This window comes from Jaculus jaculus, chromosome 23 (genome assembly GCF_020740685.1).
Source record: "Jaculus jaculus isolate mJacJac1 chromosome 23, mJacJac1.mat.Y.cur, whole genome shotgun sequence".
Taxonomy (NCBI): domain Eukaryota; kingdom Metazoa; phylum Chordata; class Mammalia; order Rodentia; family Dipodidae; genus Jaculus; species Jaculus jaculus.
In genome coordinates this window covers 4572927-4593641 of record NC_059124.1, presented here as the reverse complement: position 1 = coordinate 4593641, position 20715 = coordinate 4572927, and the positions used below count along the sequence as shown (strand labels likewise).

The following is a 20715-nucleotide window of genomic DNA, read 5'->3' as shown; positions in this document are numbered from 1 at the left end:
ACATAGTCACCTGGATCCCCCTGGCTTTCCTTTGCCCCGTGGGACACACCACACACTGCCTGCACCTACTGCCAAGACCCTCTCCCAAATGCCATGCCCACCATGTTGTCAGTCACTTTGTGTCTGCAAGGCTTGGGTCCCCCTCTTTGGGATTCATCCCAGCGGGCTTCACTTTCTAAGCGGGTCCTTCTGAGTCTTCAAATATCTCTTCCGTATTCCCCATAAGTACTGAGATCTGCCTTGTTTTCTGTCCATTTTGCCCAGTTCCCTACCTCTGGTAGATAAGGGAGCCTGGACTGGGGACAAGAGAAGAGACTTCAAACAGTGAGGTACCCTGCGCCCCCCACCACCACCACACACCTCACACCCACCTTTCTCATTCTCCACTGAATGAGCCCAGGTCAGACAGGCAGAGAAGAGATGGGCTGATTTCACAATGAGGAATTCAGCTCAGCTGCCTTTGCCTTGATGCAGAGTCACACGGGGTGTGGGCTGGTGATGCTTCCATACAAAGCACGCAATCCCAGGCCAAGGACAAGAGGCTATCCAGGTGAAAAGTCCCTTCCCAAGAGAACATCACCACTGCCTTCCCCAGAGCCAGGAGCCAGGGCAGCGTGCCCTCCTCTCCTACGGAGTGCGGAGGGGCTGCGCCCTGGGCACTGGGAGGGCGGGGATGGCCCTGACTGGCTGTTACAACTGAGTTCAAGGTTTGGAGTTCGAGTCCAGGTTTGGGGAGTGATCTGGGAGCTGAGGGACGGAGTTGCTGTTATAACCAAGTCACAGGTTTGAAGTTGAAGGCCAGGTCTGGTGGGCATCTAATAGCAAAGCACCTGACTGTGGCCTGCCTTTCCTGCCTGCTTGGGGAATTAGCAGAGCTCCTCTCCGCACTGGCAGAGAACTGTCCCCAGGAGCAGGAAGTGAATCACTAAAGGGGCAGGCGAGGCAACCAGCTCCCTCGGCCCCTCATCCCGCCCCACCTCTGCCTCGTGAGTGTACGGTCATGTCCAACTTAAAAGTGGAAAATGACATTATTTTGTCAACCATCGAACAATAAACTAAAGGGAAAATGAGTCGGAGGACTCCAGGAGCCCTGTAAACAGCTAGTCACAGCCACACCCATCTGTGACCTCACTTCTGTGGGAAGCAGACGACAGCGGAGCTCACGAACCAACAGCAAGTCCCGAGCCCCTAAGAGACTCCAGCTCAGGCTCGGAGGAGCAGAGAGCGATGGAGAAGGACACCGACATCGTCCTGCAGCCGCCACAGGCGAGGGCACGGCCGTGTGCACACACACACTAGACACACTTGCACACAGCGCTCCACACACACGCACCAGCAAAAATCAATGGGAATTCCACTCCTAATCTGCAATCTTGACATTTAAAAATTTTTTTGTTTATTTTTATTTATTTATTTGAGAGCGACAGAGAGAAAGAGGCAGAGAGAGAGAGAGAGAGAGAGAGAGAGAGAGAGAGAGAGAGGGGGAGAGGGAGGGAGAGAATGGGCACACCAGGGCCTCCAGCCACTGCAGTTGAACTCCAGACACGTGCGCCCCCTTGTGCATCTGGCTTACATGGGTCCTGAGGAATTGAGCCTCGAACCGGGGTCCTTAGGCTTCACAGGCAAGCACTTAACCGCTAAGCCATCTCTCCAGCCCAACATTTCTTTATTCTCTAGGGAAAGAAGCATTTCCTGAAAGAAGCGGAATGGGGACTTCCCTCCCACTGCTCAGTTGCTCATTTGTATCAGTTTACCTAACGGAGAAATTGTCGCAGACACTCGAAATGGAAAAGTATAAAGTGAGTGGTTTTGTTTTAGCTTTGTCCTTGCTGAGTGCAGAAAAGGAAGTGAATGCCAATTAAAAGGGAACCTTAAGGGCTGCAGAGATGGCTTAGCAGTTAAGGCGTTTGCCTGCAAAGCCAAACAATCCCGGTTCGATTCTCCAGCACCTATGTAACCCAGATGCACAAGAGGGCTCCTGCATCTGGAGTTCGTTTGCAGTGGCTGGAGGCTCTGGCACACCCATTCTCTTTCTCTCTCAAATAAATAAATAAAATATATTTTTTTAAAAGGGAACCTTAAGAAGCTCCTAGACTTTCCTCCCAAGTACCTGTAAAGGCACTGAGATGCCATGTACTAACGGGCTAATGGTAAGGTCCAAGGCATGAGGCCATAGTCACAAGTATTTAAATGTCATTTGCTTTGTTATAAAGCACATAACTATTTCAAAATTTCTTTTTTTTCTGCATGTGTGTGGGGTGTGTGATTACATTTGCGTGGGTTTGTAGGGGGGCAGGTGCATGTACATGTGTTGGGCAGGTGAGCATGCATGTGTGGTGTGAATGCATGTGTGTGTTGCAATGGGGTATAGAGGCCAGAGGTCAATGGCAGACATCTTCCTCAGTCCTTCTCCACCGTATCTTTTTGCTTGGAGGCAACACCGCCCTCCTCCTGAACCTCAAGCTCAACAGCTTGACTGTCCTGGCCAGCCAGCGAGACCTGGGAGTCATCCTGTGTCTGTCTCCACAGCACTGGGCTCACATGCCCAGCTTTCTCACGGGTGCCGGGGACCTGAACTCACGTCCTTGCGTTTGCATGGCAAGTACTTTACCCACTGAGCTGTCTCGCCAGTGTCTCCTCCCCACTGGTTTTATGCTGATGTAGGCTCTCGGGGATTCCAGTTGGTTCTAGAACAAGGATGATCATGAACTTCCGATCATCTTGCCTTCACCTCGCCATAAGCTTACTAGTTTTAATTTTATCAGGGTTTTAACTGAAAATGATGATTCTCAAAGCTGCATCAGTGTTTGTTTTTTTTTCATCACGGTTATAGTTACTAAGTCCTTTTTGTTTCCACATGAACTTTACTCTCAGCTTGATTATTTGCGAAAAAAATCCTAGAATTTTAATAGAAATGATGTTAAACATGTAGATCATTTTATTGCCAGTTTTCTCAGTGATACCTTCCTGCTCTAAGAACAATGAATGCTTCTCCTCTTCCTTTGTATCCTTTAGTTTCCTTCAAGGAGGTTTTATTGTTTTCAGTATGTGAGTCTCACTATCCAGAGAAGGAAAAACAGAATTTGTGTGTGATTTCCCTGTACAATAATCAATTCAAAAGATCTGTAAGATACATTTTGCTGTGGTGAATTTACACAGCCATTCTACAATATAGAGAGATTCTAATATTAATTATATATGAGGAAATTGAGGATTTATTAACATGCATGACTTTCGTTAGCCATGTAGACCCAAAAACCACACCACCTAGCAATGTATCCTCTCGTCTACATTCTGATTTTATTTTTCTTCATTAACAGTCCAAATAGTGATTTTTGGTAATGTCTGTTTGGCTACAATTTATCCTTTCTTGTGCCAGTATAAAAATTTGAGTAGTGAGTGTTCAGTCTGGGTATGTCCCCACATAATTATGTGGGTATCAAATATACCTGTACGAGTTTAACTTTCCTCACTTTTAACTTTAACAACTGTTCACAAAGAAGATATATAATAAAATATATGAATATGTCTCAAAAAAAAAAAAAGATCTGTAAGACCTGAAACATTGAAACTGCTAGGGTAAAACATAGGTAAAAATATTGAACGTGTAGGCATGAGCAAAAATTTTCTGAAAGAGACTCTAATAGCACAGAAAATAATACCAATAACTGGCCAGTGGGATTACAAAAAATTAAAAACTTTAGCATGAGCCGGGCGTGGTGGCTCACGCCTTTAATCCCAGTGCTTGGGAGGCAGAGGCAGGAGGATCGCCATGAGTTTGAGCCAGCCTGAGACTACATAGTAAATTCAAGGTCAGTCTCGGCTATAGCAAGACTCTCTGTCAAAAAACAAAAGCAAAAAAAAAAAACACATATATGTAGCACAGCAAAAGAAACGATCACAAGAATGAAGAGATAGCCTAGAGAGGGCGAAAAAAGTCTTTGCCAATTACATATCAGACAGAGGATGTGTACCTATGACATAAAGAACTGCAAAATTAAATCAAAACAAAATCTTCCAATTAATAAAAGGGCTAATGAACTGAATTGTCAATTCTCAACAGAAGAGAATCCAATGGCGTATAGATATGAGAAAGATGTTCAACATCATAGCCATCAGGGAAATGCAAATTAAAACTGCTCTGAGGGCTGGAGAGACAGCTTAGCGGACATGGTGCTTGCCTGCGAAGCCTAAGGATGCATGTTCTACTCTCCAGGTCCCAAGTAAGCCAGAAGCACAAAAGTGAGGCAAGCTCAAGGTCACATGTGCCCACTAGGTGGCACAAGCATCTGGAGTTTGGTAGCAGTGGCTGAGGCCCTGGTGTGTCAATGCTCTCTCTAAAATTAAAAAAATAAAAAAAATTGATGTGAGATCCTACCTTACCCCAGTCTAAAGGGCTAGCATCCAGTAAACTAATGATGACAAATGCTGATAAAATTATGGGCAAGAGGAGCCTGGATTCACAGCTGGTGAGAAGGTAAGCTTGTGGGCAGCACTGTGGAAATCCTTATGGAGGTTACTCAAAAAAAAAAAAATAATAATAATAATGGAAACAGAACTACAATGTGACCCAGCTTCAGGTACACCAGGCCAGTACTCTACCTTTGAGTTAAGTCCTCAACCCTTGATTAGACTTTAAATAAGAGTCCATAAAACTGAAGGCTCCAATGTCAGTGTTCAACCCTTAAATCATCGAGACACACCAAAGGTAAAGTCCAAAGAACTCTCTGTGAGGATTTATGTCAAGCACTATTCCAGTATCTAGACAATTGCAGCCTGTCACAAGCCAGGGCCTTGCTGATACTACCAAAGGTTTACTGCCCACCTGTTTGCAGATAACCTCTGTTCTGGCTTTTACTCTAAAGTCTGGCTGCCTCCATTGCCTATTCATTGCTAATTCAAACGTACCAACTTTATTTTTTTAAATATTTTTGCTAGTTTATTTGCAACCAGAGAGAGAGAGAGAGAGACAGACAGACAGACAGAGAGAATGGGCTCACCAGAGCCTCCAGCCACTGCAAACAAACTCCAGATGCATGCACCACTCTGTGCAATCTGGTTTTACTTGGGTACTGGGGAATCGAACCTGGATCACTAGGCTTTGAGGCAAGTGCCTTACCCACCGAGCCATCTCTCCCGCCCTTACCCACTTTAGGAAGACGCATGTGGTGAAAAGGAATGGAATGTAAGGTAATTACAAATAACTTGTAGTTTACTGCATTTTTTTCTCACAATTCTACAATAATTTGAATAGTATTCAAGATTCCCTTCATTCTTCTAGCAGGAAGTTGGTTGAGACGACCTCCTGGCTGTTGACCAGCGTCGCAAGTGTGCAGCGTCGCAAGTGTGCAGCGTCGCAAGTGTGCAGCGTCGCAAGTGTGCAGCGTCGCAAGCGTGCAGCGGCGCATGTCTGATCAGCGCAGAGCTGCCTGGCCCAAAGTCAGGAGAAACCTCGGAGCTCTGCTCAGAAGACAGGTGGTTTCTTGACTGTAAATGGATTAGGTGTCCTTAAGAACGAATCACGGCCGGGCATGGTGGCACACACCTTTAATCCCAGCACTCGGGAGGCAGAGGTAGGAGGATCACCGTGAGTTCAAGGCCACCCTGAGACTCCATAGTAAATTCCAGGTCAGCCTGGGCTACAGTGAGACCCTACCTCGAAAAACCAAAAAAAGAATGAGTCACAGGTGAAGACACGAGAGTTACCATGAGGTCACTTGGGTTCACAGGAGCTTCTGGGGCTTCAAGCAAGGGTGCAAACAGGAGGTTAGCCCTCAGTGTCAGAAGCATTCCATTTACACCCTGCAAAAGTGACAAGCACCCTGTGCATTCTACACTGTCATACTCCCCAAAGACACGGAAAACTGAGAGCCATCTTTTCTTAACCCTCTACCAACACACTCTGAAATGCAGCAGAATTCTAATTACTGCAACAGGAGCCCTCTGAGGGGGGGATTTGAGAAAAGGGGATGGGAAGGAAAGAGTAAAGGAAGGTTATGATGGGAGGCAAAAATGATCAAAGTGTATCATATAAACTCCATCATGAGACTATTATTCTGTACAATTAATATGCAAGAATGAAAGATGATGGACAAGGGCTGGAGAGCTGGCTCAGTGGTTAAGGCACTTGCCTGCAAAGCCTAACAACCCAGGCTTGATTCCCCAATACCTATATAAAACTAGATGCACAAAATGGCACATATGTCTGGAGTTCTTGTGCAGTGGCTGAAGCCCTGATGTGCCCATTTTCATTCTCTCTCTCTTTCTCTACTTGCAAATGAATAAAAGTAAAAAACAAGAAAATTTTTAAAAAATGATAAGCAGGCTGGAGAAATGGCTTAGCAGTTAAGGTGCTTGCCTGCAAAGCCTAAGGACCCATGTTTGACTCTCCAGAGCCCACATAAGCCAGACCCACAAAGGTGAGGCAAGTGCAAGGTCGCACATGCCCACTAGGTGGTGCAAGTGTCTGGAGTTCGATTGCAGTGGCTGAGGCCCTGGTGCACCAATTCTCTCTCTCTGGAAAAAAGAAAAGAATGATGGACAAAAGAGATCTTCGACACAAGCAAATGATCTAAACCCCATCAGTTAATTAGCATGTAACCCAAGACTAATACTGGGGTCTGGGATCTCCATCTGCTATTCATTCCGTGACTTCCTAGCATTTGGAAGGCTGAGTGGGTATTTCTTTTTCTTGTACTTAGCTAACTTCTGTGTGGATGAGAATGAGGAAGACTAAACTGGTTCTCAGAATTCACACTGTACATATATTTGGCAGTGTCTGTTCCCTGCAGACTCCCCCTTTCAAGGAAGCTGTTTTTCCACCATGAGAGAGCTGGACATCTATGGGAGTGAACTTCAATGTCAACTTGACTATATTTGGAATTATCTAGGAGATGCACCTCTGGGACTTTCTCTGAAGGCATTTCCAGAGAGGGTTAACTGCCCAAGGAAGAACCACCCTGGATGTGGGTGGCACCATACTATGGGCTGGGCCCAGACTGAATAAACAGAGAAAGAGGAAAAAGAGAGACATCTAAATGAGTGCATATTCCCTTCTCCACTTCCTGACCCATGAGACGCGGGCAGTCTCACCCTCCTTCCCTCATGGGCGCAAGCTACTTGGACCATACCAGCCTTTCCAGTCAGGGTGAACTGTACCTTGACGTTGTGAACCAACATAAATAAAGCCTTCTAAATTTGTTTCTTATCAGATATTTAGTCATAATAAGAATATAACATCCAACTTGGCTGATGCTACAAGAGAGAAATTACTATGTGGACCTCTCCCAACTCCCCGAGCTAAGGCAGTACAAGAAACTTCAGGAAATGAGGCTACATGTAGTCAAGGAGCAGAGAGGAACCTTCCATCCCTTCCCAGTTTTCCCTTCCTTGTCCAGAAGTAATTGTCTCCAAGTATACTCTCCTCTTATTATTATTCTGGTAGAAAACTCAGAGAAATTCTGAGAAGTCCAAACATATATGTCTATTTTTAAGTGTTTTTATTTATTTATTTGCAATCAGAGGAAGAAAGAGGGAGACAGAGAGACAATGGGTGCACCAAGGCACAGTCAGTGCCAGTGTGTGCCAGTGTAAACACACTCCAGATGCATGCACCACTTTGTGCATCCAGCTTTATATGAGCACACATGGGAAACTGAACCCAGGTTGCTAGACTTTGCCAGCAGGCGCCTTAACCACTGAGCCATCTCTCCAGCCTGCAGTCTCTTTCTTTAAAGCTAGAAAGATCCCTGGACATTGCCCAGTCTACCTTTACTTTTCATTTACTAAAAGAGTAAAAGTTATAATAATAAAATAAGACCAATGAGTTCTTTAGTCACAAATGGTGACAGAGCTTAGAATAAGATTTCAGAGCCAGAACTAGTTGAGATAGCATATTTCTGTAATCCAGCACTTGGAGAAAGAGGCAGAGGCAGGAGGATCAGGAGTTCAAGGTCATCCTTAGCTATGTAGTGAGTTTAAGGCTAGCATGGACAACATGAGACCCTGTCTCAAAAAAATAAAAAAATTACTGGGCCAGAGAGATGGCTTAGTACTTAAGCGCTTGCCTGAGAAGCCTAAGAACCCTGGTTTGAGACTCGATTCCCCAGGACCCACGTTAGCCAGATGCACAAGGGGGCGCACGTGTCTGGAGTTCATTTGCAGTGGTTGGAGGCCCTGGTGTACCCATTCTCTTTCTCTCTCTGCCTCTTTCTCTCTCTGTTGCTCTCAAATAAATAAAAATAAACAAACAAAAAAATTACTGAAGAGGTAGTAGAAAGAATGTAAGAACTAAAGGAAGGAGAGAGGTACTTTGCAATGCTATCTTCTAGACACAAAGAGGTCAGATATTCATGACCTCAAAGTGGCTGACACTATTTACACAAGACCTGCATAATAAGGGGAGGGGGGAATGATGACATCAAAATAGGAGCTAGGGCTGCAGAGATGGTTTAGTGGCTAAGGCACTTACCTGTGAAGCCTAAAGACCCAGGTTCGATTCCTCAGTAACCACATAAGCCAGATGCCAGATGCACATGGTGGCACATGTGTCTGGAGTTCATTTGCAGTGGCTAGAGGCCCTGTCATGCCCATTATCATTCTCCATCTATCTCCTTCTCTCTTTCAAATAAATAAAAATTAAATAAAATAAAAAGAGAAGATAAGGTAGTTGGAAAGAAGGGACTCAGTGGAGGAGGGAGAGGGAAAGGAAAAAAGGAGGGTGTGGGAGAGAATTATAATCATGGCATACTGTCTACAGGTATGGAAGTTGTCAATTAAAAGTTGAATAAGAAGCCAGGCATGGTGGCACATGCCTTTAATCCTAGCACTTGGGAGGCAGAGGTAGGAGGACTGCCATGAGTTCGAGGCCACCCTGAGATGACATAATGAATTCCAGGTCAGCCTGAGCTAGCATGAGACCCTACCTTGGAAAACCAAAAAAATAAAAATAAAATAAAATGGTAATAAAAAGTTAAATAATGGCTGGAGAGATGGCTTAGTAGTTAAGGCACTTGCCTGTAAAGCCTAAGGACTCAGGTTCAACTCTCCAGCTCCCACATAAGCCAGATGCACAAAGTGATGCAAGTGCCAAGGTCACACACGCACTCAGGGGGTGAACTACAGTGGCTGGAGGCTCTGGTGCCCCAATTTGCTCTCTCACATTAAAATAAAAAAAAGTCTGTTGGGCTTGCCTCAGAAATAAAATAAAATAAAAAGTTAAATAACAAAGGGAAGAATTAAAAAATAAACGCAAATAGATTCTAGGACCTGGATTCAAGGCAGGATTCTATCTACATCAACACCTGTGTAATAAACAGGTTTACCTTCATACAGTCCATCCCTTTCACTCCCATTCTCCCCAGTTGAATGTGTCCCAGACATGATATCCTAATACAGAGCACTTGGCACCTAAACTACTTATCTGTACTTAATACTGCTTCTCAATATCACCCGTTCCTCCCTGCGGACTGTCATTTCCATCAGACATCACAGTCGGCCTCTTAAGCTCCATGTTTACACAGCTCTGCAGGAAGGAATTGAAATGACACAGATAACGCCGTGAGCTTGAAACGAGGGGGTGCTGGGCCTGTCTCAGGGCGGTCCCTCTCTCCCTCTCTCCCTCTCTCCCTCTCTCCCTCTCTCTCTCTCTACCAGCTGCAACAGATTTATTGAATTATTAGTTCATTTTGCCTACACAAGGAGGGCTGTCATATTAATACGAGTCTCACTTGCGGTTAAAGAAGCTTTCTCTTTTCAAATGGCAGTGACCACTGGTCACTCAAAAGTCACCACAGTGCTGAGGTGGTGGGAAGAATGTCAGAGCCAAAGAATGGGAGAACTGCTTACAATGCTGTCTTCCGGATACAAAGTGGCCTTGGGGGGCTGGAGAGGTGGCTTAGCGGTTAAGCGCTTGCCTGTGAAGCCTAAGGACCCCGGTTCGAGGCTCGGTTCCCCAGGTCCCACGTTAGCCAGATGCACAAGGGGGCGCACGCGTCTGGAGTTCGTTTGCAGAGGCTGGAAGCCCTGGCGCGCCCATTCTCTCTCTCTTCCCCTATCTGTCTTTCTCTCTGTGTCTGTCGCTCTCAAATATATAAATAAATAAAAATTTTTAAAAAAGTGGCCTTGGTATTCAAGACCTCTCACTGGCTGAAACTACCTTCACAAGACCTGAATCATAGGAGAAAAAAAATAGATGAGATCAAAATAGAAGAGAGACTAGTTGATAAGAAGAAGGGATTTGGGAAAGGGGACTTGGGAGGGTGAGAAGGGAAATGGTGAAAAGGGGAATGGAGGTTATTATGATCATGGTATGTTGTCTATATTTATAGAAGTTAATAGAAAGCTTTTTAAAGGAAAAAAGTCGTACTGGGTCTATAAGAATTTTTTAAGGTTTTTCTGTTTGTTTGTTTTTGAAGTGGGGTCTCACTCTAGCCCAGGTTGACCTGGAATTCACTGTGTAGCCTCAGGGTGGCTTTGACCTCATGGTGATCCTCCTACCTCTGCCTCCTGAGTGCTGGGATTAAAGGCGTGCGGCACCATGTCCAGCTCCTATAAGAAATTTCTAAAGGAAAAGAAAAACTATAGAAATTAATGGCCACAAGGATTACGCTGCAATGTCAGACATGAAAGGAGTGGTTTTTAACAGCATTAGGCAGAAAGCTTCATAGTACCCCAATTGACACACTTTTCTTTCTGTTTTTAGGCGGGCCACTTTTTTCTCAATAAAGGGGATTAAACTTCCTTGTTACACACAGCAGGAAAAGACCCTCACTCCTGTGAGTCATGTAACTGCTGCTCCGGAATCACAAATCCAGAGCCCACCTGGCTACAGAGTGAGTTCAAAGCCAGATGGGCAACACACTGACCCACAATAAAAAGTAAAAAAAATAAAAATAAACAAATAAAATAAAACAAAATAAAAAGAGGGCTGAGGATGGAGCTTCATGGCAGAGCACTTGCCTGGAGAGGAGAGAGGATTGGGTTCAATCCCAATATTGAGAATAAAAAGAGGATAATAAATTCAATTAAGGACATAGCATCCAAGAAATACCTCATACAGGATTAAAAAAAAAAAAAAACCTCTCTATTCCCAAGATGCCCATGTTCTTATCTCTGGAACCTGTAAATATATTAGTTTTTTAAGGTGCTAAAAATTTTAAAGCAGAATTGAATTAGCAGATGGAATTAGCCAATTGACCTTAAAAGAGGGCGATGACCCCAGACAACGGAGTCCTACGTGTCACCACCATCCTTACGTGTGCCAATGGAAGGGAGATGGCCGTGTGAAAGAATGTAGCACTGGACCCCGGCTTTGCAGACGGAGGGCCTGCCTAAGCGAACCCTGGAATGTTAGAAATGACCTCCTGTGGTGATGCTCCATGGGTCAGAAAGAAGGGGCACACCTAGGGTAACACCCACCATCTGTCTATCAGGAGGGCTGGAAGGGGCAAGGAAGGGTTTCGCAGAAGACAACTGAGCCAATTCCCCAGGGGTCACTGAGGGGCGCGCATGCTTTAAAACGGAGGTGGCTCAGTGCAAAAGACCACTTACCGCTGAAGCAGGAGGGCCTGAGAGGCCTAGAGTTTGATTCCCCAGCACCCACATAGGAAGGTGGACCTGGCCAAGTGTGACGATAACCCCAGCTCTGCAGGGCAGAGGCTGGAGAATCTCTGGGGTTCACTAACTGAAAAAGGGCGGTTCCAAGTTGAGGGAGAGACCTGTCTCAAACAGATCCGTGGATGAAGGATAGGCCAGAACAGAGCACCTGAGCTCTCCTCTGGCCTCTGCATGCACATCTGTGCGTGCACACATGAGAACACACTCACACACACGTGCTTAAGCCACACACCACAAATAAATAAATAAAGCAATTGTCAAGGCTGAATCATGCCTCCTCCCATTCATTTAATGACACCCCAGTACCCTGGACTCCCAAATTTGAGATTTGAGGATATGGTCTTTAAAGAGAGAAACAAGATAAAACAGAGTAGGGCCCGAGTCCCACACAAATGACCTTCTTATAAAGTCGGGCAGACACTCGCTGCAGGAAGAGCACTCTATACCAGGCCAAGTCCCTAGCGCAGGAGGCCCGAAGTAGATTCCACAGAGCCTCCGCGGAAACGGATCTGCAGGTGCCTTCACTAGCTCTCTGGTTTCCTCAAACTTGAAACAAGGATTTCGTGTGCTCAAGCCACCCAGTTCCAGTTTCTTCCTTCCAACATCCCTGACCATTTTACACAGCAATGGAGGCACGGGAGGTATGGGGGGGGGGGAGAGAAAGCATATAATTTCCACTGAAACAAATACTCCAGGCTGACTTAGGAAGGCACCATGATCCCATGGATCAAGAGTTCTGCGGCCCTTTCAGGGTATGCGGGCCACACACCACATGGCGGCTGAGGGCTGTGACTTGAGAGAGCCTGATCTCAGGTTGGGGAGAGAGGACGTTTTTTTAAAAAAATATTTTGTGTTTATTTATTTATTTGGGAGAGGCAGAGTAAGAGTAAGAGAGAGTGAGAATGGGCACACCAGAGCCTCCAGCCACTGCAGGTGAACTCCAGACGCATGCACCCCCTTGTGCACCTGGCTTACGTGGGTCCTGGGGAATTGAACCCGGGTCCTTTGGCTTTGCAGGCAAGCGCCTTAGCCGCTGAGCCATCCCTCTAGCCCAAGCCCTTTTTACAGAAGGAAGTTAACTATCACACAAATGAAACCGGAACAAAGGGCATAAAAAAGGGGAGATAAAGGTGAGGGAACTGACCATAATAAAATGAATAAAAATCAATAAATGGAAAGAAAAATGAGAGCAATTTGGCCCAACAAGGGAAAGCATGTAATTTGTCAGCATCTCTTTTAAACATCACCACAAGCTGTGCGGACAAGGAATGGGGAATCCAGACTTAGGAGCCCTGGGCCCTCCTCTGAAGGGCTTTGGGGCCTCGGGCAAATAATTCATGTACCCTCACTCTTTCCACACCCCCTCCTCCTGGTTGCCACCTCTCCAGGAGCAAACCAAGCCCGCCCCCCACCCCAGCCCTGGCATTCTCACCCAAGCTGTGAGATAACCCACCTAAAGCCACAGAGGTGGAAACCTGGAGGTGCTGTTTCCAAAGAAATACGGCCTCGCTGATTGCCTCTGGCCACATAAATCACAGAGCGACCATTCCACCACCAGCACCCCCAACCTCAAAGCCGCCCCCCAGCAGCCTCACGGGATGCCCCTCCTTCCCTTGTACCTGCAAGGCCCACTTCACGACCTTGTCTCTCGTAGTGTCCTTGGGCTTTCGGGGGGAGCAGGCCCAGGTCAGGGGGTTCAGAGGACGGCGGGGCTGGCCAGAGCCAGATGTGCCAGCCTCCAGCCCAGGCTTCCCGCTGCGCTCCTGGCCTCTGTGGGGCGCGGCTGCCAAGCTAGAGGATGGAGTTGGGGCGGGTTCCCCACAAAAGGAAGTCTGTGGGTCCTGAGGTTTCCTGGACTTACCACACACCAACCAGCAGGAAGCCTTCTGGGCTGAGCGCTGTAAAACGTGGAGCTCCTCTCCCTTGTTACCTGGCGAGTCGGCGGCCCAGGTGTGCAGGCTGGAGCCGCCCGCGCAGGTGGGGAGCGGGCGAGGCGAGGCGCGTGAGCGCCACCTGCTGGCTGCTTCCGGAGCCGCCGCTCCGAGGGCCCTTGCAATGGAGATGAGCGCACCTTTCGGGGGGATTAGCCCTTCCCTGGGACACCCCAGCCTCGGACAGGAGTTAAAAGGCAGCATGGGGCTGGAGAAATGGCCTAGCGGTTAAGCGTTTGCTTGTGAAGCCCTAAGGAACCTGGTTCGAGGCTCGATTCCCCAGGACCCACGTTAGCCAGATGCACAAGGGGGCGCACGCGTCTGGAGTTCGTTTGCAGTGGCTGGAGGCACTGGCGCACCCATTCATTCCCTCCCTCCCTCTCTCTCTCTCTCTCTCTCTCTCTCTCTCTCTCTCTCTGCCTTTCTCTCTGTGTCCCTTTCAAATAACTAAAAATGAACAAATTTTTTTTTTTAAAGGCAGCATGGACCACGACCACAGTGAGGAAATCTAGGAGGAGTAAGTTCAAATGAAAGTGCCAGGGATGGGAATCCGGAACTAAGAAGCATGGGCACCCTTGAGAAGATCCGCAGCTCTGAGAATGGCCTGTCTTTAGAAGCCAAGGACTCACACAAGCTCTGTTCTCTACCCTTGACTCATCTCAGGTAACTCATAGTGGTCAATCGTTATAGTACACCTGTCCAGGTGACATCCCCAGAACGAAGTTAACATGGGTGCAATACAATATGAAATATTTGGGTATTTCGGTTCTCTGGAATATTCTTGTTTGAAAATGTTTAAGATGATGATGATGATGATTTGTTTTTTCGAGGTAGAGTCTCACTCTGGCCCAGGCTGACCTGGAATTCACTATGCAGTCTCTGGGTGGCCTTGAACTCACGGCGATCCTCCTACCTCTGCCTCCCCAGTGCTGGGATTAAAGGGGTGCGCCACCATGGCCGGCTAAGATATTTTTTATATATTATTTATTTGCAAGCAGAAAGAGAGAGAGAAAGGGAGAAGACAGATAGAGAGAGAGAGAATGGGCACCCCAGGGCCTCCAGCCACTGTAAATGAACTCCAGATGTGTGTGCCACCATGTGCATCTGGCTTATGTGGGTGCTGGGGAATTGAACCTGGGTCCTTAGGCTTCGCAGGCAAGTGCCTTCATCACTAAGCCATTTATCTCTCCAGCCCCTCGTTTGAAGTTTTTATTTCCTTCAGAAATCCTTTATTTTTTTCTCCTCTCTCCTTTCCTTTAACCCCACCACCAGCAGCACTCTCCTTTTCTTTCTTTCTTTTTTTCCAGTTTCATGAAACCCGGGTTGGCCTCGTATTCACTACGTAGCAGAGTTTGGCCTTGAAACCCCAATTCTCCTGCCTCCATCTCCAAAGTGCTGGATGGCAAGCCTGGTCCATCATACCCAGCTTTCCTTCAGAGCGATTCTCGAGCAGGATTAGGGGCCGCAGGAGGAGCTCATTGGTCGTGTGCAAGATTACAACATAAACAGACAAGCTGTGCTATGAAGACCGGAAGTGAACAGGGAGCTCTGCATGGCGTCTGCCCCTGGTAACCGCAGTACCTCAGGGATGGAGGCGAGAGGATGGCCATGGGCTTAAGGCCATCCTGGACTACATAGTGAGTTTGAAGCTAGTCCAAGTTACACAGTGAGAAACTGTTTCAAAACTCCAAATAAGTGCCGGAGAGATGGCTTAGCAGTTAAGGCATTTGCCTGTGAAGCCTAAGGACCCAGGTTCGATTCTCCAGAACCCAGGTAAGCCAGATACGCATGATGGTGCATGTATCTGGAGTTTGTCTGCAGTGGGTGGAGGTCCTGGCATGCCGATTCTGTCTGTCTGTCCTTCTGTCTCTCCCGTAAATAAATAAATAAAATATTTTTTAAAACTCCAAATAAGCCACCCCTCCACCCAGCACAGCACACACTGGGATCAGAAGAGCAAGTGTACTGTCCCCTCTATGCACGGTCTTTGCCTAGTCCCCCACCTTGCAATCCAGCTCTCATTGGTATTTGTGCAAATCCTCTTTAATGGCATACAGTTTTTTAACTTTATTTTTATTTATTTGAGAAAAAGAGAGAGAATGGGCACACCAGGGCCTCCAGCCACTGCAAACGAGCTCCAGATGTGTGTGCCCCCTTGTGTATCTGGCTTATGTGGGTTCTGGGGAATCCAACCGAGGTCCTTTGGTTTTGCAGGCAAAGGCCTTAACCACTAAACCATCTCTCTAGCCCCCAAGGCATACAAATTTTTAATAAAAGTACAGAGGAAGAACATTTCCCAAATCTCAGGAAAGAAATGCCCATCCAGGTACAAGAGGCATATGGAATGCCAAATGGGAGGAGAAATTCTCCACATCACATTATAGTTAAAACATTATTCGTTTTAAAAATATTTTATTTTTATTTATTTATTTGAGAGCGACAGACAGAGAGAGAAAGAGGGAGAAAGAGAGAGAGAGAAAGAATGGGTGTGCCAGGGCCTCCAGCCACTGCAAACGAACTCCAGATGCATGCGCCCCCTTGTGCATCTGGCTAACATGGGTCCTGGGGAGCCAAGCCTTGAACCGGGGTCCTTAGGCTTCACAGGCAAGCGCTTAACCACTAAGCCATCTCTCCAGCCCTAAAACACTATTGTTTATCTTTAAAAATAAAATAGTGTTATAAAATAATGTTAGGGCTGAAGAGATGGCTTAGCAGTTAAGGTGCTTTTTCCACAAAGCCTAAAGACCCATGTTCAACTCTCCAGATCCCAGGTAAGTCAGATGCACAAAGGTGAGGTAAACACAAGATGTGGCACATGCCCACTAGGTGGCACAAGCGTCTGGAGTTTGATTTCAGCCATTGAGGCCCTGGCCACCAATTCTGTCTGCCTCTCTCTCTCCCCCTCCCCACACACAACTCTCTAAAAAATAAAAATGAAAACACTAAACATAGAAAACAAAGAAAGAGTACAAAAAGCTGAGAGAGAGTAAAACACCTTGTCACTTATAAAGGTAAAGCAATCAGAACATAACATTTTTCAATGGAAGTACTAAAATCAAAACAAGGGGGGAAAAAGGCTTGCAATGATGTATTTCAATTCTTGAGAGACCACAGCTGCCAACCCAAAGTACACTCGGGAAAATTATCTCTCACAATAGAAAGAAAAAGAAAAACATACCACGATCAAATCAGGCTTGATGGGTATGTGGTGCACACCTTTAATCTCAGCCCTTCAGTGGCAGAAGTAGGAGGATGGCTGTGAGTTCGAGGCCACCCTGAGACTACAGAGTGAATTCCAGGTCAGCCTGGACTGGAGGAGACTTTACCTTGAAAAACCAAAAGTAAATAAATAAATAAACAAACAAACAAAATGGGCTTATGTACTAAGCCAGCTCTACAAAAGACAGTGAATGGATATCCCACACTGAAGAGAATAAACATATTTTAGATACTACAGGAGTGAGAAAATGCTTTTTAGGTAAATGATGCCAAACACCAAAGTTCACAATTCATCAACATGTAAACACACAATTTTCACTGGTAACTCCGAATACTAATTGTATTTACCACCTAATCAAAAGGGAATAACAGAATGGATCAGAAAATGGGACCCATCTTTTAGCTGCCTTCAAAAACCTTACTGTCAATGGCAGATACGACCTTAGGGTGAAAGGATGGGAAAAAGATACTTTCACCAAATGGAACTAGGAGACAATCAAGTGTAGCTATTTTAGTATCTGACAAACTAGACTTCAAAACAAAGCAAATCAGAAGAGAGAAACAAGGTCACTTCTTTCTGACCAAGGGGAAAGTTCATCAAGAGGACAAGAGGACATGGCAATGCTAAACATATACACACCGAACACAGTTGGATCTAATTTGATAAAAACAAATTCTATTTGATACAAAGTCAGAAACGAGTCCCAATACACTAATAGTGAGTGACTTCAATATCCCACTATCACCAATGGACAGGCCACCTATGCAGAAAATAAACAGAGAAGGAAATATTTAAATGACACCATCTAACAAATTGTCCTAATGGACATTTACAGAACAGCTCCTTCAAACATTACATATTGCACATTCTTTTCCACAGCCCATGCAACTTTCTTTAGAATAGATCACATATTTGCAAGTCTCAAAAAATTTCAGAAAACTGGAACCATTCCTTGTATTTTATTCTAGCGCAAAGCAGCAAATCTACAATAAACCAACAATGCAAACTACAGAACATCCACAAGCTACTGGAGATTAAATAATACACTGATCAAGAAAGAAAGAAAAGTAACCCAGAACTGACAGAAAATGGACACACCACAAGGAAGTGAAAATTAAAACTGCCTCAAGATTCCATCCCATACTAGTTAGAATGGCTATCATCAAAAACAAAACAAAAATCAAATAACAAATGCAGTCAAGGGTGTGGTGAGAGAGGACTGCGTAGTCACTGTTGGTGGGAGTGTCAATTAACACAGCCGAGATGGAAATCAGTGTGGAGGTTACTCAATTGAAAATTAGACCACCACTCCTGGACATGCAGCCTGAGGATGCCACACATTACTATCCAGATACCAGCTCGTCCTTGTTCACCACGGCATGATTCACGATAGCTAGGAAGTGGCTTCCACATAGATGTTCATCATCTGATGAATGGATAATAAAGACGTGGCACATATACACAATGGGATTTTTTTCAACTGTGAAGAAAAATGAAATTATAAAGTTTTAAAGAAAATTAAATGGTTCTGGAAAATATTATATTAAATGAGGCATCCCAGGTACAGAAAGACATACGTCACGTGTTCTTTCTCATATGCAGATCCTGGCACTGAACTTTTAGAGTGGTATGCACGTACAGTAAGAATCAGTACAAGGGTTGGAGAGACGTGATTACGGCACTCACCTGCAAAGCCTAAGGACTCATGTTTGACTCTCTAAGTCCCACGTAAGCCAGATGCCCAAAGTGACGCCAGCGTGAAAGGTCTGGAATTTGATTACAGTCCTGGCATGCCAATTCTCTCTCACACACACCACACACACACATTTTTTTTTTAAAGGACAGTCTCTTGTGCTTGCCCTCCCCCCCACAAAAAATTCAGTACTAGAGGCCAAGAAATTTGAAAAGGACCATGACTGGGGAGGGTGTTGGGGGACATAGCAGATTTGTAAGCAGATGGACAGAATACTGGGAGTGGAAAGAGTTAAAGGAGGCTCAGAGGAGATGGAAAAGAAAGAGGTAAGTGAAGGTTTACCTAAAGCTAAACACAATATGAATCAGCTGTATGGAAACCTACTCCTTGGTTAGAAAATAAAATTTCAGCCATAACCTGTTATAGGAAAATCCTGGCTCCAGGGTTGGGAAACTTCCCAGTGAGTTGGCCAGGGAGGTCCAGGAGGCCCTCTACATAATACAAGCAATGTTCTTGCTTCCCCGACCAGAACGGGAATGTGAGACCTTATTGCTAAAGTCACCACATGCGTAAATTTGCTAGACACTGAGAAATCATGCTGGGATGGAGCTGGAAGCTTCCTCCCTGCTGGGTAACTGCCGCAGGGCCGGACAGTGCTGTGCAGCCTGGGGGTGCTGGGGCTGGGGTGGCTAAGAAAGTCGTCAGCAGCTTTCACCATCAGTGAGCCACTGGAAGTGTGTAACTGGCCAGCCAGGCGCGGTGACCCCATCACTGCAATAGTGTCATGACGGTCACGGGAGCCAACACTGCTCTCTGACGGGGTCGGTGTCCTGGGTCTTGACCTTACTGTGGCTGTCATTGCTTGCACAATAGTAGGTCCATCAAAATGTCATTATGGATGATCAAGAAAGGTGGGGAAAAATAAACATCAAAATAGACAAGGGAGGGCTGGAAGATGGCTTAGTGGTTAAATGCTTGCTTGTAAAGCTTAAGGACTCTAGTTCAAGGCTAGATTCCCCAGGACCCACATAAGCCAGATGCACAAGGTGGCACATGCATCTGGAGTTTCTTTGCAGGGGCTGGAGACCCTGGCGTGTCTATCCTCTCTCTCTCTCTCTCTCTCTGTAACTCCCAAATAAACATATAAATAAAAACTTCAAAAAATAGACAAGGGAGTGATTGGAGGGAAGATGTGGTTCCATAGAATAGATACATATATATATATATGTATATAATATATACACACACACACACACACATATATATACACACATATATATAGATATATATATATATATGTGTGTGTCAAAAAGTTTTTTAAAAGAAAATAAAAGTCCACAACTCCAAAATTCAATTCAAAATTGCAAAAATTTAATAAAAGGTATGACCAGAAAAATCCAAATAAAGTAATAATTAAATAAATAATGGATAAGAGTTTAATAAAGTGTAGATTTTTTTTTACCTTATTTTTATTTAATTTAATTTTATTTTTTTGGTTTTTCGAGGTAGGGTCTCACTCTAGCCCAGGCTGACCTGGAATTCATTGTGGAGTCTCAGGGTGGCATCGAACTCACGGCGATCCTCCTACCTCTGCCTCCCAAGTGCTGGGATTAAAGGCGTGTGCCACCACACCCGGCTCTTTTTCTGTTTTGTCTCCTTCATCATTGTATTATGGATGCTAAATTCAAGAGGGTAGTTGAACCCTCCAAACAAAACACTGGTACCTGAGAAGAGAAAAATAAAGAAATAACAGGCATAGTGAGAGATGGGTTGCCAAATTGACAAGGAAAGGATCTGTGATGGTTGATTTCACCAACTTGATGGGATTTGGACTCGCCCTGGAGACCACATTCTGGGCTTGTGTGTGAGGCTGTTTCTAGGTTAGGGTAATTGACGTGGGAAGACACCTCACTGTAGGTGCCACCATCCCACGAGCTTCGGGTTTGGGACTGTGTACAAAGGCAAAAACGGGCTGGAGAGGTGGCTGAGCGGTTAAGGTGCTCGCCTGTGAAGCCTAAGAGCCCATGCTTGATGCTCCAGGTCCTACATAAGCCAGGCGTACAAAGGTGAGGCAAGCACAAGGTGGCACATGCCCACTAGGTGGCGCAAGCGTCTTGAGTTTGATTGCAGAGGCTGAGGCCCTGGCATGCCAAGTCTCTCTTTCTCACTCTTAAAAAAAAAAAAAAAGGTAAAAGCTGAGCACCAGCTTTCATGTCTCCCTGCTTCTTTTTTTTTCCTTTTATTTATTTATTTTT

The 20715-nt window shown here is 45.6% G+C and overlaps 1 protein-coding gene across 2 annotated transcripts in view; it reads right to left on the bottom strand.

The window, feature by feature from the left end:
* Styk1 (serine/threonine/tyrosine kinase 1) overlaps positions 1 to 13580 on the bottom strand; it is a 40910-nt gene extending 27330 nt beyond the window's left edge. The window contains exon 1 of one of the 2 annotated variants that reach the window (XM_045139718.1): positions 13478 to 13580. The gene's annotated coding sequence lies outside the window, so the exon portion shown is untranslated. The other variant, XM_045139719.1, reaches the window with a different exon arrangement.
* Positions 13581 to 20715: the final 7135 nt, after the last annotated feature.